Source organism: Dendrobates tinctorius, unplaced genomic scaffold (genome assembly GCF_039654945.1).
Source record: "Dendrobates tinctorius isolate UK_male_01 unplaced genomic scaffold, ASM3965494v1 ptg000032l, whole genome shotgun sequence".
Lineage (NCBI taxonomy): Eukaryota > Metazoa > Chordata > Amphibia > Anura > Dendrobatidae > Dendrobates > Dendrobates tinctorius.
The window spans coordinates 7,044,465-7,057,872 of NW_027361700.1; the positions used below are offsets into that span (position 1 = coordinate 7,044,465).

The 13,408-nt window shown below is 43.5% G+C and overlaps 1 protein-coding gene and 1 long non-coding RNA gene across 3 annotated transcripts in view; one reads left to right on the forward strand and one right to left on the reverse strand.

Annotated features, from left to right (window-relative positions):
• LOC141086380 (zinc finger protein 385C-like) overlaps positions 1-13,408 on the forward strand; it is a 453,285-nt gene that overhangs the window by 113,150 nt on the left and 326,727 nt on the right. The window contains exon 1 of one of the 2 annotated variants that reach the window (XM_073572359.1): positions 3,503-3,642. The exons of the other annotated variant lie outside the window; for it this stretch is intronic. The gene's annotated coding sequence lies outside the window, so the exon portion shown is untranslated. Of the gene's footprint in view, positions 1-3,502; positions 3,643-13,408 lie in introns of those variants that run through there. 2 annotated transcript variants of the gene reach the window in all.
• Positions 1-13,408, reverse strand: part of LOC141086382 (uncharacterized) — a 117,825-nt gene that overhangs the window by 104,360 nt on the left and 57 nt on the right. Inside the window, exon 2 of the long non-coding RNA XR_012231585.1 lies at positions 3,427-3,578. This is a non-coding gene — a long non-coding RNA (uncharacterized lncRNA). The remainder of the gene's footprint in view (positions 1-3,426; positions 3,579-13,408) is intronic.

The window sequence follows — 13,408 nt, forward strand, 5'->3', positions numbered from 1 at the left end:
CCGCGTTTCTGGCTAGTTCATTGCGTTTTGAAAACGCGTGGAAAAAAAGCATAAAAACCGCGTATTTTCTGAACGTGCGGTTTCTGGAAAGAGAGTCAGGTTTTTCAGCAGAAATTTTCTGCTACGTGTGCACTTAGTCTAACTTTGAAAACCTACTCCCTGTTAAACCTCATCCCTAAGGTAGATCACTTTTTTTTTTTTACATTTAATGGTATGTTTTGGTGAAAAAGATAACAATTGAAGTGGTCGTCAGAGCTTGCTACCAGACCCATCGGAAATGGCGAGAAGGTGTGTTGCGGTCCTTTTACCTTAGTGTCTGACCCATTCCTTTACTTGGGGGCTGAGGGTTCATCCGATGTGGGGGAGGCCACCATTGACTTCATCTGCCTAGGGCATCAAAATAATTCGTCCCCCTGCCCTGCATTCACTTTTTCACCACACTTGGAATTCATTTCAGATTTTTAAGTACATTATATTGTAAAATGATTGATGTCATTCAAAACTACGACTCATCCCATAAAAAAAACTAGCCCTTTTACGGTTATGTCAATGACAATATTAAAAAGTATTAGCTCTTGGATGAAGGGGGGAAAAAAACGGACGTGCAAAAAAAGCAAAACATCATGATATTAAGGCCAATAGAGCAGAACATAGTGAGCAGGAATTGTTGGTTCATGGTGTCAAATGCTGCAAGAGATCTATAAGAAAGATAAGAGAATAGTTACTAGTGATGAGCGAACATGCTCAGATAACATGTTAGGTCTGTTTCACACTTCAGTTATTTGACGTCAGTCAAAATCTGCTGTTTTGCAAAAAAACGGATCCGCCATTTTTTGGGGCGGATCCGTTTTTTTTCCCATTGACTTGCATTAGCGGCGGATTTTGACGGATGGTCAACCGTCGGATCCGTTTTTTGACGGATCCGCCAAAATTTTGGCGTCCGCTGACTTTAGTGGACAGACAATGAAACGTTTTTTGTCTGCGTCAAAATAGCGGATAGGAACGGCAAATTCCATTCTGGCGAAAAAATTCTCTTTCTCTCTTCCTTTTCCCAGACTCGTGTTCTTTAAATTTCAATCCTAAACTGATAAAGCGGATCCGTCAAAAAATGGATCCGGTGGCATCCGTTTATGCCACAACGGAAACGGATCCGTTTTTTCACAACCTGGCGGATTTTGACTGACGTCAACTAACTGAGATGTGAAACAGGCCTTATCCGAGCATGCTTGGCTGTATCCGAGTATCTTGGGCGTACTCGAAAAATATGTTTGGGTCCCTGCAACTGCACATTAGACAGCTTCAACACATGCGGGAATTGCCTGTTTTTTTTATAACAAATTGCACCAGGGACCAGGATTTTCAAAAAGAGGGCAACCCTTTTAACACATACTTGGAAACCCTGAAAAAATATCCTGAGGTTGCCTAGAAAAATTGGGCAACTCTTACGCTTCAGGAGGCAACAAAGGGTCTATAGGGTGTGCAAAAGTAGCAGTGCCACCTGGGCTTCAGTATTATAAATGGTATATGTTAGATGAAGATGATACAACAGATATAGAAATAGGTCTCAGAGTCCATTATATGTATGGGTGAGCAGCCTGGCAGGCACAGAGTTAAACAAAGAAGGGAGAATCTATCACCTCACTTACAAAGCCTTTTAGGTGAAATGGTGCCAGCTTGTAAGTAATAAAACTTCACGTAACAGTTAGCTCTCTGTGTCTTCTACTCTCCTCATTCTTTACTTATTCATATACAAGGACATAAAATATGCAGTAAGGGCCGCACTTTCTGTGGTTGAGACTGATCTGAAAGGCTTTTCCATCACTAGCCGGTTGAGTGTTTGGAGAGCAGGATATGAAGACTGGCCCGGTCCTCAACACCCATTGTGTGTACACAGAGCAGCAGTGTCAGCATATATACTGTACAGTATAAGGCTCCATTCAATTTACACTTTCGGGATTCTATACACTCTATGGTGCCTAATGGTAAAGTAACGCTTAGTCCATTATTTAGAATTGCTCGTAAATTAATGGGATGTAATTTAAGAACCATATATAACGAGCTTCTATTTTCGAACTATTCGCAGCAAATGTTAAGTGAACATCTATAACATAGAAACCTCGATTTCTATCCCAGAAAGCTAATATTTAAATACCGTATAGAAGTAAAATAGTGTTTTAAAGCTGTTATTGCCATCTTTTTCTTACATTTACAACAGAATCTCTAACTTGATGTAATCTTCAGGAGCAATGTAGAAACAGGGGTCGCGGGGAAAAATCTGGAAGTGGGAATATTAAATTCCTAGAGATTTCTCTTAAAAGAGGAGATTGACCACCAGTGCCTGGAAAAATATACGAAGTAGCTATATTCTGAGCAGGTTATGGAGTTAACTCCTGATATGCTAGCCACCTCTATCCAGTCCATTGATTTCTAAATAACAGTTTTCAGCTCACCTCCCTGTCAGTTCCTGATCTGTTATCAATCCTGCATAGCCACTAGCTTCCGGTTCTCCCACCGTTGGTGGTTTTCAAAGCAGTCCTGCTAACTACTGCTCTCACTTTCCCAGTCATGTGCTTGTTCAAAGGCCCTATTACCTCTTTATGTAAATATAGTGATAACAGTATATACCTTAGAACAATGACAGACTATTAATGTGTCACAGTAGCAGGAGAAGTTAGTGACCAGAACTGTCACTCAAGGAGGAGTGCCTGCCCCCAACTTCACCCCCAGCCAGGAAGTATGAAGGTTGCAGTGCTGAATTAAATTCAGCTTATCTCCCCAAAATTATCTACTGGGGAGAGTCAGTGCGATCCAAATGAAATTTTCGAATTTGGCCAACTTTAGTCTTTTACATACGGGGGACAAAAAGGGGTTGTCCAGGCTAAAATGAAACATCTATATATACCCAAAAAAAGATATTCAAAAATATCGACTATTTTTAAAAACGCCACCAGAAAATATTCTATTCAATAAAATATTAATTTCTGAAAAAAATTATGTGAATAAGAATTTTTATTTAATTTTTGAGTATTAAAAAACACAAAAAATAAACATTGCATAAATGTGTGCAGGGGTACACAAAGAAACCAAGCAGCTGAGAGAAAGATCCAAATATTTTTTTAAAAATTCCAAAGTGAAAAATATATCACAAAAAAGTGCATAAAAAATTCATCAAAATGTGAAATGCAATATAAAAAAAACAGTGCTTTATAATACACAGTGTTACATGTATAATGAATTTTTTTAAAAAAAATTCCATATTACCGTATTTTCCAGCGTATAAGACGACTTTTTAACCCCTGAAAATCTGCTTAAAACTCGGGGGGTCATCTTATATGCCGGATGTCGTCTTATATGCCGAGTGCATATGGGGGGAGTGGTCCCGATGAACAAGGGAGGGTGTAAGTGGTGTTATCATCCCCCTTTTACCTCATTGGTGGCAGCGGTGCGGTGGCTCCTCCTTCAGCAGTGTGGCGGCGGCTCCTCTTTGTTCAGCGTGGGTGCGCTGTGCTGGGGGGGCGGCTGCGGCGGCTCTCTGTCCAGCGTCGGGGCTTCTGCATTTCCCCAAAGTACGTCACTCCCTGATGAAGCAATAGCGAAACGTGCGTTGGAGTGATGTGTGCAGGGGGACCATAAGAAGCCAGGGTTGGTATGATCTCTATTTCTTATTGCTACTAGCACTTACTTATGAGGGTCATTATAACAAGCTGCTGGTGAGGTGCAGGCAATCCTATTTAGCACTCAGCACTTTTATGCAAGTATATGCACATATTCTCAGTGAATAATTGAATTTCTTTAAGCTGCCCTATTGCTACTAGCACTTACTTATGAGGGTCAATATACTAAGCTATTGGTGAGGTGCAGGAAATCTTATTTCGCACTCAGCACTTTTATGCAAGTATGTGCACATATTCACAGTGATTAACTGAATTGTTGTAAGCTGCCTTCATATGAATTAGGGGGGATTAGAAGATCTCTGTTTTGCGCTTAGTACTTTATGTATTATATCAAATGCACTAATTAATATGGAATTTAAAAAAAAAAAATTCATTATACATGTAACACTGTGTATTATAAAGCACTCTTTTTTTTATATTGATGAATGCTTTTCACATTTTGATGAATTTTTTATGCACTTTTTTGTGATATATTTTTCACTTTGGAATTTTTAAAAAATTATTTGGATCTTTCTCTCAGCTTCTTGGGTTCTTTGTGTACCCCTGCACACATTTATGTAATGTATGCTTTTTAATGCTCAAAAATGAAATAAAAATTCTTATTCACATTATTTTTGTCAGAAATTAATATTTTATTGTATATAATATTTTCTGGTGGCGTTTTTAAAAATAGTCGATATTTTTGAATTTTTTGGGGGGTATATATTTTTTCTTTTGATATTCTTAATTCTGAGGAAATATTTTTGACGCTATTTTGGTATTCATATAGGGATCTGAAATGAAACATCTGCAGTCACCTTATAAGACTGCAGACTGCTGATTCGTGACAATGTAGTATGTGCACTGTCTCAATTCCCCTATATTTCCCATGCAGGTGGAGCAATTTGTTTGCTTGTGGTCACATACACCAGAATCATCTGGCTTCTCTGAGTTCTCTTCTGTTGTGAGAAGCTGAGTTACGTGGTCGGCACATGACCACAATTATGCAAAATCACATACATGCAGTTACGTGGCCTTCCACCATCACGGGTAATACATAGTAAATATGAAAGTGTGTATGTCGCAATGGTCATGATTCAACAGTCATCAGTCATGTAGTGTGACTGCAAACTTTTCATTTCAGCCTTAATAACCCCTTAAAGGGTCCATGGAAATGACTTATTATTTAGCTATAGGCACGCCATGTACCACGGTATATTACACTCTATGCTTCCACAAAAATTAATTTAAGCATGTCCCAGGGACTTAGCATCTATAAAATTATGTCTATTAGAATATAGCTTTTACTGGTTTTGTGGCAAAAAAGTAATTTATTTCATATGTAAATGAGGGAGTTTAGGTGCACCCTTGCAATTGTAGGGTCCGAGGGCCGAGCTGGGCTGGGCTGAGCTGAGCTGAGCTGAGGACTTGGTGGTGCTGCTGATGTTAGTGCAGATAGGCGGTGGAGGTGTGCTGTACTCACAGGAATGGGGGGTGACCCACCTCTTGGCGTCGGCAGACATGAGACAAAGACAAGGGTTGTGTCCAACAGTTCAGATTTTATTGGCCATTTTCTGGACGACCACCGTACTTCGTCACAGGATTAGTCCACACTTCACTTTTTACACAGACCCGAGTACTTTCTCTTCCTTGTATTATCGTTCGTGGCGTCTTCTATGGCTCTTTCCTGCTGTGGCTGCCCTAGGCACTTTCACCACAGCGTTGCGCCCTTTAGAGTATGCCGTCCACCTGAGACTCAGTCTGTTTCTGTCCGCAGCCACTGTCCTTTTGGGTCACCCCCCGTGACCGTCTCCACTGTCAGTCTCTCTCTCTGAGGGTTCTCTGCTGCCTCTCCTCACAGCAGACCCTCCTCTCTTGTGAGCTCCCCTGGCTGACTTGAACTTCCAGAACCTTCCCTGACCTCTTATACTCCCAGTCCCAGTAGCTCCGCCCACTATCACCTGACAGTAACCTCTCACCAATGGCAGTTACCTTGACCCATGGCAGTTACACAGTCACCCTCCTATACTCCCCACTGCCCTCCAATGGTCAAACTACCACATAACACCCTTTACTCATTATCTCAGCCTACACTGCCCTATCTCTCTGTCTCTCACTACAGACAGACCTGTCCATCAGCTCAACCTCCCCATACAATAGCCAAGGGTTCAGTGTAACATTGCGCCCCCTCAATTTGCATACTCAGCACTGACATAGTATGATTGAGTGCTGATTGAAATCACCTTGTCTCAGACAGGAGCCAGTGATGAGAGTCGGCAGTGACACTATGGGAGTGTAAGGCGGTCAGGGTGGTAGTCGTGGCAATGAGCTGTAGAGTTCCCACACTCTGGCGCCCCACAGATGAAATATAATGTCCCTTCTGCAATGTGTACATGTAAGGCGGTCAGGGTGGTAGTTGTGGCAACGAGCTGTAGAGTTCCCACACTCTGGCGCCCCACAGATGAAATATAATGTCCCTTCTGCAATGTGTACAATGTGCGCAACAGGACACTCACATTAGTTGCCGGAGTCCCCTAGTCCTCTGTCACTTTGGCTCTAGATCCACGGGTCTCGCAAATCACTCCAGACTCGTTGTTCATTCCAAAGAGTTCAACTGTAGTGATCAACAAGGTTTGCATCACAGATGCGGCACAGTGCTTACAGAATGACACTTCTCAAGCTTTCCCTGCTTTCCTGTCACTTTCTGTTCCTTCTGGCAATCCGTGCCTCGTTTCTGGCAATCCGTGCCTCGCTTCTGGCTATCCGTGCCTCGTTTCTGGCAATCCCTGCCTCGCTTCCGGCAATCCCTGCCTCGCTTCCGGCAATCCCTGCCTCGCTTCCATCAATCCCTGCCTCGCTTCTGGCAATCCCTGCCTCGCTTCTGGCAATCCATGCCTCGCTTCTGGCAATCCATGCCTCGCTTCTGGCAATCCGTGCCTCGCTTCTGGCAATCCGTGCCTCGTTTCTGGCAATCCCTGCCTCGCTTCCGGCAATTCCTGCCTCGCTTCCGGCAATCCCTGCCTCGCTTCTGTCAATTCCTGCCTTGCTTGTGGCAAACTCTGCCTTGCTTCTGGCAAACTCTGCCTCGCTTCTGGCAATCCCTGCCTCGCTTCCAGCAATCACTGCCTCGCTTCTGGCAATCCCTTCATCGTTGGACAATCTCTGTCCTGTTTCAGCAGTCGCTGTTCTTCCTGGACAATCCCTGTCCTATTCCAGCAATCACTGCTTTTTCCTGGACAATCCCTGTCCTATTCCAGCAATCACTGCTTCTTCCTGAACAATCCCTGTCCCGATTGTGCTTTTAGGCCCACCAGTTTTCTACCATTCCCCTGGTCTAGCTTCAAGTTAAAGGCTAATGAGCTCACCCGTCACTTTCTGTTACTTCTGGAAATCCCTGCCTTGCTTCTGGCAATCCCTGCCTTGCTTCTGGCAATCCGTGCCTCGCTTCTGGCAATCCCTGCCTCGCTTCTGGCAATCCCTGCCTCGCTTCTGGCAATCCCTGCCTCCCTTCCAGCAATCCCTGCCTCCCTTCCGGCAATCCCTGCCTCCCTTCCGGCAATCCCTGCCTTGCTTCTGGCAATCTCTGCCTTGCTTCTGGCAAACTCTGCCTTGCTTCTGGCAATCCTCTGACACCTTCTTACAGGAGCACACCTGCAGTGCCCGTGCAGAGGTGCATATTTTGATAGACAGCACTGAACTCAGTCAGCAGCTGTGTGCCTCAACATAGACAGTGCAGTTGCACTTATGTAAGAGGATGAGCTGAGGCAGAGTCAGCGGTATCCAGTGCCCATTTAAGCTGGAACTATCGGGACTGTCACCACTGTTGCCGGGGGAGGGTACTTCTGGGAGGGAAGGACCTTCACGATGGCCAGCAGGGGGTGCGGGAAATATAAAGAGGACTGAGCGCTGGAATGGGGCAGACTTGGCGAGAAAGCGACAGGAGAAGGTTGACTCCCTCTCCACTGCTCCAGTTAAAAACTCCACACCACCCTTCCCACAGAGTGCTGACCCCACAATTGACATTGATGCTATTGAGTTATCGTCTGACCCTGTTCTTGTGGACAGTCCAGTCCTGCCTGTGGTGACTGATAAGCTGACCTGCTGCGTTCCTAGAGACTATCCCAGAGAACCGCCCGCTACCGTGGTCTGTGAACGGGCACACGGTTCGTGTTTGGCATCATCGTTGAGGAATCCACACAAAGGACTGTTTCTACAATCCAGTGCACTCAAGCCACGCAGGACCGGATCCATCCACATCATTGCAAGACAGTGCTTCTCGTTCCTTCGTAATAAAGCCAGAGACTTTGTTCACGATTTGCGACACCGGCAAGAACTGCAAGCGATAAGTTACCCCGGTTTTTGCATATCTTTCTATGGTGTATGTTGGTTGTGCTTAATAACCATAGTTGTTGTTGTTAATCTTGTCTCCCTGCTTCCTTGTTTAACTTCCTGTACAGTAAACCTTTGTTAAGCCTTTCTTCCTCCGGATCTCCACTGCATTCAATTAACTTTCTTCTTACATTTACATAGTGTAATTGCCGAATCACTGGCTCCTGTCTACTGCTACCACTTGGCACTGTTCCGTAGAAAGGAGCCAGTGATGAGAGATGAGAATAATACTGCAAGTGTTGCTGCAGAGTTCACTGTCAATCCAACTGAAAAAGTGATTAGTATGCATTTTGAGGGGCAGTAAAAGTCTACTAAGCCCTGTTTTATTTGTAACTAAAACATTAAAAGATCTGCTACTTTATTTGGGCTAAGTCTCCTACATACCTATATAAGTGATTTAGTGAGCGTTTTGGAGGTGACAGACTCATTTTAGGCCATGTTCACATGCAGCATTTTGTTCTTTTTGCAGTACCAGCAAAAGTTACAAGACTTTAGAAATCTCATGCACATGTCTGTTTTTTTCCTAATTGAATTTGAGAATTGCAGCGTTTTTGAAAACTGCAGCATGTCAATTCTTTCTGCATTGTTTAAGTGTTTTTTCACCCATAGAAAGCAATGGGAAAGAGAAAAAAAAGCTGAAAAACCTTTCTTGCAGCATTTTGGTGAATGAAGCCAAGATTATTAATCATGTACTGTAGACAAAGCACACATGTAATCCGCACTCAAAAAAAACACTACAAAAAAATGTCAAAAATGTGCAATTTGAACTCAGGTTTTTATTGCCAAAAGAGCAGGTTTTGGCGGCAGAAAAAAAATGCAGCAAAAACGCCGCGGGTGAACATAGCCTTACTGTTATGGCCGTTTGTATACAGAATTAGAAATGATTGCCTCTAACATATCAAAAAAGGTAATTTATGTGTTAAACAGGGACACATTCATGTGAGACAAATGGAAAACCAGGGACTGCCCCTAGAAATATCAGACCGATGACATTAACAGTATGTGTCTGGCTGCAGTAGGCATTCCTGACTATCTCCCCACTCCTGAAACATTGATTCACAACCACATGGATATATACAACATGTCAGCCTTGTCTCTGGCCAATTTCAAGTTACATAGGAATAAAAAGTCTTCTTAACCCCTAATAGATCTTATTAATACATTCATACATTAATTAGCTATAAATATATTATAGCTGGCAACCAATAATTATGTATTTTCCTCTCAGTTGAGTGAAAATTTCCTGTAGCTTGTTTGTTCTATACACTTATCCACCAACATATAAAATATGTGACATAAACATATCAACATGGATGTCAAACACTATAGGTCTATCATTTCATAAATATGCGCTAACACTTGGGATGCCTTGACCTGGAGACGCCATATTGTGCTGTGAAGGTGGTGTAAGACTAAAGGGGGTTTTACACATAGCGATATCGCTAGAACGTCACCGATTTTGTGACGTTATAGCGATATCGCTATGTGTGATACTTACCTCCGACCGGCTCCCCCGCTGTCCATCGCTGATCGCGCGAGAATGTCCGGCTCCATTTCTCGTCATCTGCTTCCTGCTGGCGCCGACGAGCGACGCGTGGACGCGGGCGGGAAGACGTCAGGATCGCTGTGTGTGAAAGGTAAGTATCGTGCGCTGCGTCGCTGCTGCATCGCTGTGAGATCTGCCTGTGTGAAAGCTCACTAGCGATCATTTAGCGATGCACCAGCGATCCTGACCGGGTCGGATCGCTGGTCGGATCGCTGGTGCATCGCTAAATGTAAAGGGGCCTTAAGGGTCCTATGTTGTACAAGAGATCTATATCCTTAAACGCCTTTTTCAAGCCACTAGCAATGCAATAATCAATCATCCGTGCGACACTAAGACTAGTCCTACACTGAGGCAGGATTCGGCACCGGAAATAAATGTATGTTGTACACCTGCCAAAGCACGCAGAGCAGATTTTACTGGGTTTAAAATGTAGTTTATTTTTTGTGGGGTACAAGGTGAAATATACTTCTAATTATTGTGTTAGATAGTTTTGCTCCATGATGTATGAGACCTCTGAGAAAATAAGACTTGCGTTTTGTAAAAATAAAGTAATACTTAGAAATAAACAGTAGCGTAAGCAGAAATATTTCCCTCAATGTTTTTGTTGATTTCAATTATTTTTCAGTCTTTTTAACAGCTTAGAGTGCAGTCAACAAGTTTTGATTAAAGGGGTTGCTCACTTTATCTTTATTTTAAAGGGAACCTGTTGGAAACTCTCACCCCCCATTCTAAAATAAAATATTGACTGTCTAACCCTTTATAAGATAAGCCAGTCAATCCCTTTCTGACCCTAAGGTGCCGTTTTAGCAATGAGAAATCATGTTTTGAAATGTCTGAAAGTGCATGGGGGCTGTGATGATGCACTTACAGCTTCTCATCATGGGCTGTTTTCCAGTAGCATCTCCCTCTCCTAACTGATGGGTTAATTTCAGTGTATCCGATCAAGGGGTGGGTGCTGCTAGTTCAGGAATACAGAAAAGGCTGAGAAGCTGTAAGTGCATCATCACTGTCTCAATGTACTTCCAGGCACACCAATCCCAGGATACCCAGTACTGGGGTGTAACAGGTGTATTGGGACACCACAGATTGGTTGCAGATGTTTATGTAACTGTCCCATTCAACTGAATTGGTCTTGCAAAAATCCATTTGTTTGCTGCCAAAACAGCGCAACAAATTCAAATAGAATTGATTTTTAGTCACAGAGATTTCTGCAACAATTTTTCCTAATTTCTGGAGGGACCACCACACCAGACTACAGGGACCCCCACCAATAACACGAACAGAAGCCCCAAAGTCCTCTGTGTGCATGCCATATTATTAGGCATGCCAGAAGAGAAACAATAGGTGGGTAGTCTCCATAGTTCCTGATGAAGAAATCTGAAGACTTCAAAATGCATAATAATAAAACCACAACAAATCTACTTTGTATCCTGGACGATTCTTTCGGTTCTCCATAAGCAGCGCAGATGACCCACCTATTGTTTCTCTGGCATTTCAATTTAAACTTGATCCTTGCTGTGTGATAGCACAACTGTACCAGGTGAGCAATTCCCTGCACCTTATTGTCCTACATATTAGTGAGCATGTGCAACCAAAGTTCAACTTACTGTTTATTGAAGTGGTGTTCGCACATGCTGACTACTGCTCTATTCTCAAAGGTGACTTTGGGCCCCCTGTTTTTAAGATCACTGGGGGTCTCAACAGCGTGACATCAGCAATCACACAATTATAGCGTATTTTATTTTGGGATAGATAGCAAATAGTGATGGGCGGACTGTTATGAACGGGTCACCGAGGAGGATGGCAGCAACAAGCTAAGCCACCAGGAAACCAGAGAGGTTGGTAACTCAGCGGATTGCAGACCCCGATCCTAACAACACAACTAGCAGTAGCCGTGGAGCGTTCCTACGATGCCCTAGACGCCTCGGCACAGCCGGAGAACTAACTAAGCCTAAAGCCAGAAAGGTGAAATCTAAACTGCCCCGGAGCAGATCCCCAAAGGAATAGACAGCCCCCAAAAATACTGTATATTGTCGGTGAGACAAGATGAGACACAAACACAGGCAGAAAATAGACTGAGCAAATGATGGGGCCCAAACTGTTTAGCTAGGACAGGACAGAAAAGATACTGTCTGCAATCACGCAAAAACCCTAAAAAATTCAACACATCTGATATACAAAAAACCTGAGGTCACACGACCTCACCCCCGCTAGATCAGCACTCTGGTGTGAACTGGAAGCAAAGCAAAAGATACTAATATAACATGGGACTGAACAAACTGGCACAAGCTGTAACATATGGAGCACGCCCAGCGCTGCCCCTAGCAGGGAGTACACTGAACCCTCACAACAAAGCAGAAAGCAAAAAAAAAGGCACAACCAGATTAGATGCAAAGGATTAGCAAAAGAATCACTTAACTTAACAATGCAGATAAGGCAGGAGACTGAAGAGCTCCAAATGCACAAGGAGGAAATCACCAGCAACCACCAAGGGAAGCCTGATCACTTATATGCTCCCAGCCAGTAATCCCAGATTCCCAATCGTCGTCGTCAGGTGGCAAACTTCCATCAGACTGGCCAAGTCCACTACTCCCAGTAACCACCAGAGGGAGCTCCAGCTCAGAAGTCTGAGCAAGGAAATTCACAACAGCGGACCCGTGGATGTTCGGGTCTATCAGGTTCGTCCGAACATTTTAAAAAAAGTTTGGTTTGGGTACCAGAACGGTACCTGAACCCGGACCCCATTCAAATGAATTTGGGGGTCCCAACATCCGGTGTTTCCCACGCTGTCATCTGTGTGACAGCGCAAGAAACACCAGCTATGATCGTCAGTTTGTTTGTTTTACCATTGCTCAAAGCACTGCAGTTCCCATGCTGTCACCCAGATGATATGATGTGAGCCAGCATCTCTGACCTTTGTTAAAAAGGTTACTGCCGGTCTCAAGTGTTGGCTGATGAGAGTACTACTCTCATCTTCATACCCCTGGTCTTGCTGACAGCAGCGAGAGTAGGTGCACAATGATGAGAGTATTTGCCAGCCACTGCCTGTGGAGTAAATAAAATAACAAAATGGTGTGGGGACCCCTCTATTTTTGCTAACCAGCGCAGATAATGCTGATAGCTGCCGTCTGCAGTTTCCAATTGTCAGCTTTATATTGGCTGGTTATCTAAAATAGATGGGTCCCACTGCGTTTTTTAAAATTATTTAAATAAATAACTAAAAAGAATGGAGTGGGGTCACCTCAATTTTTGACAACCAGCCAAGCTGAAGCAGACTGCTAGGGGCTGAGATTCTCAAACTGGCAAGGGGCCATTGAAATTGGCCCTCCTTAACCTAAAAATAGCAGCCTGCAGGCATCCCAGAAAAGCCACATCTGCCCTGGTGCGGTGTCAAGTGGAGTTATATGTGTGGAGTTGTCAGCTTTGTAATGTCAGCTGACATCAAGCCCAGGGGTTAGTAATGGAGAGATATCTGTAAGATGCCCTCATTACTAACCCCGTTGTGAAAATTAAATAAAGACACACACACAGAGGGTTGGACACTCCACTGTGCAGCAAGCGGTAAAATGTTCCTTCTGACTTTGTGACATTGCAGCAGTTAAGTGGAACATCACTTGGGTATCAGTTTCTTGAGTTTTAATTACAGTGAAATCGAGTATGCCCCCTGCAGTTCATAGGCAGGCAGGGATTTTCCGATGAGAAGCTGTTTTGAAACCATATCATCATCTTTCCCTAGGCACACCTGCTTTATTTTTATTGCTACTTGCTGCTGAGTTTATTCAATAGAAAATATATTTTATACCCAATTAAGATCAAAAGA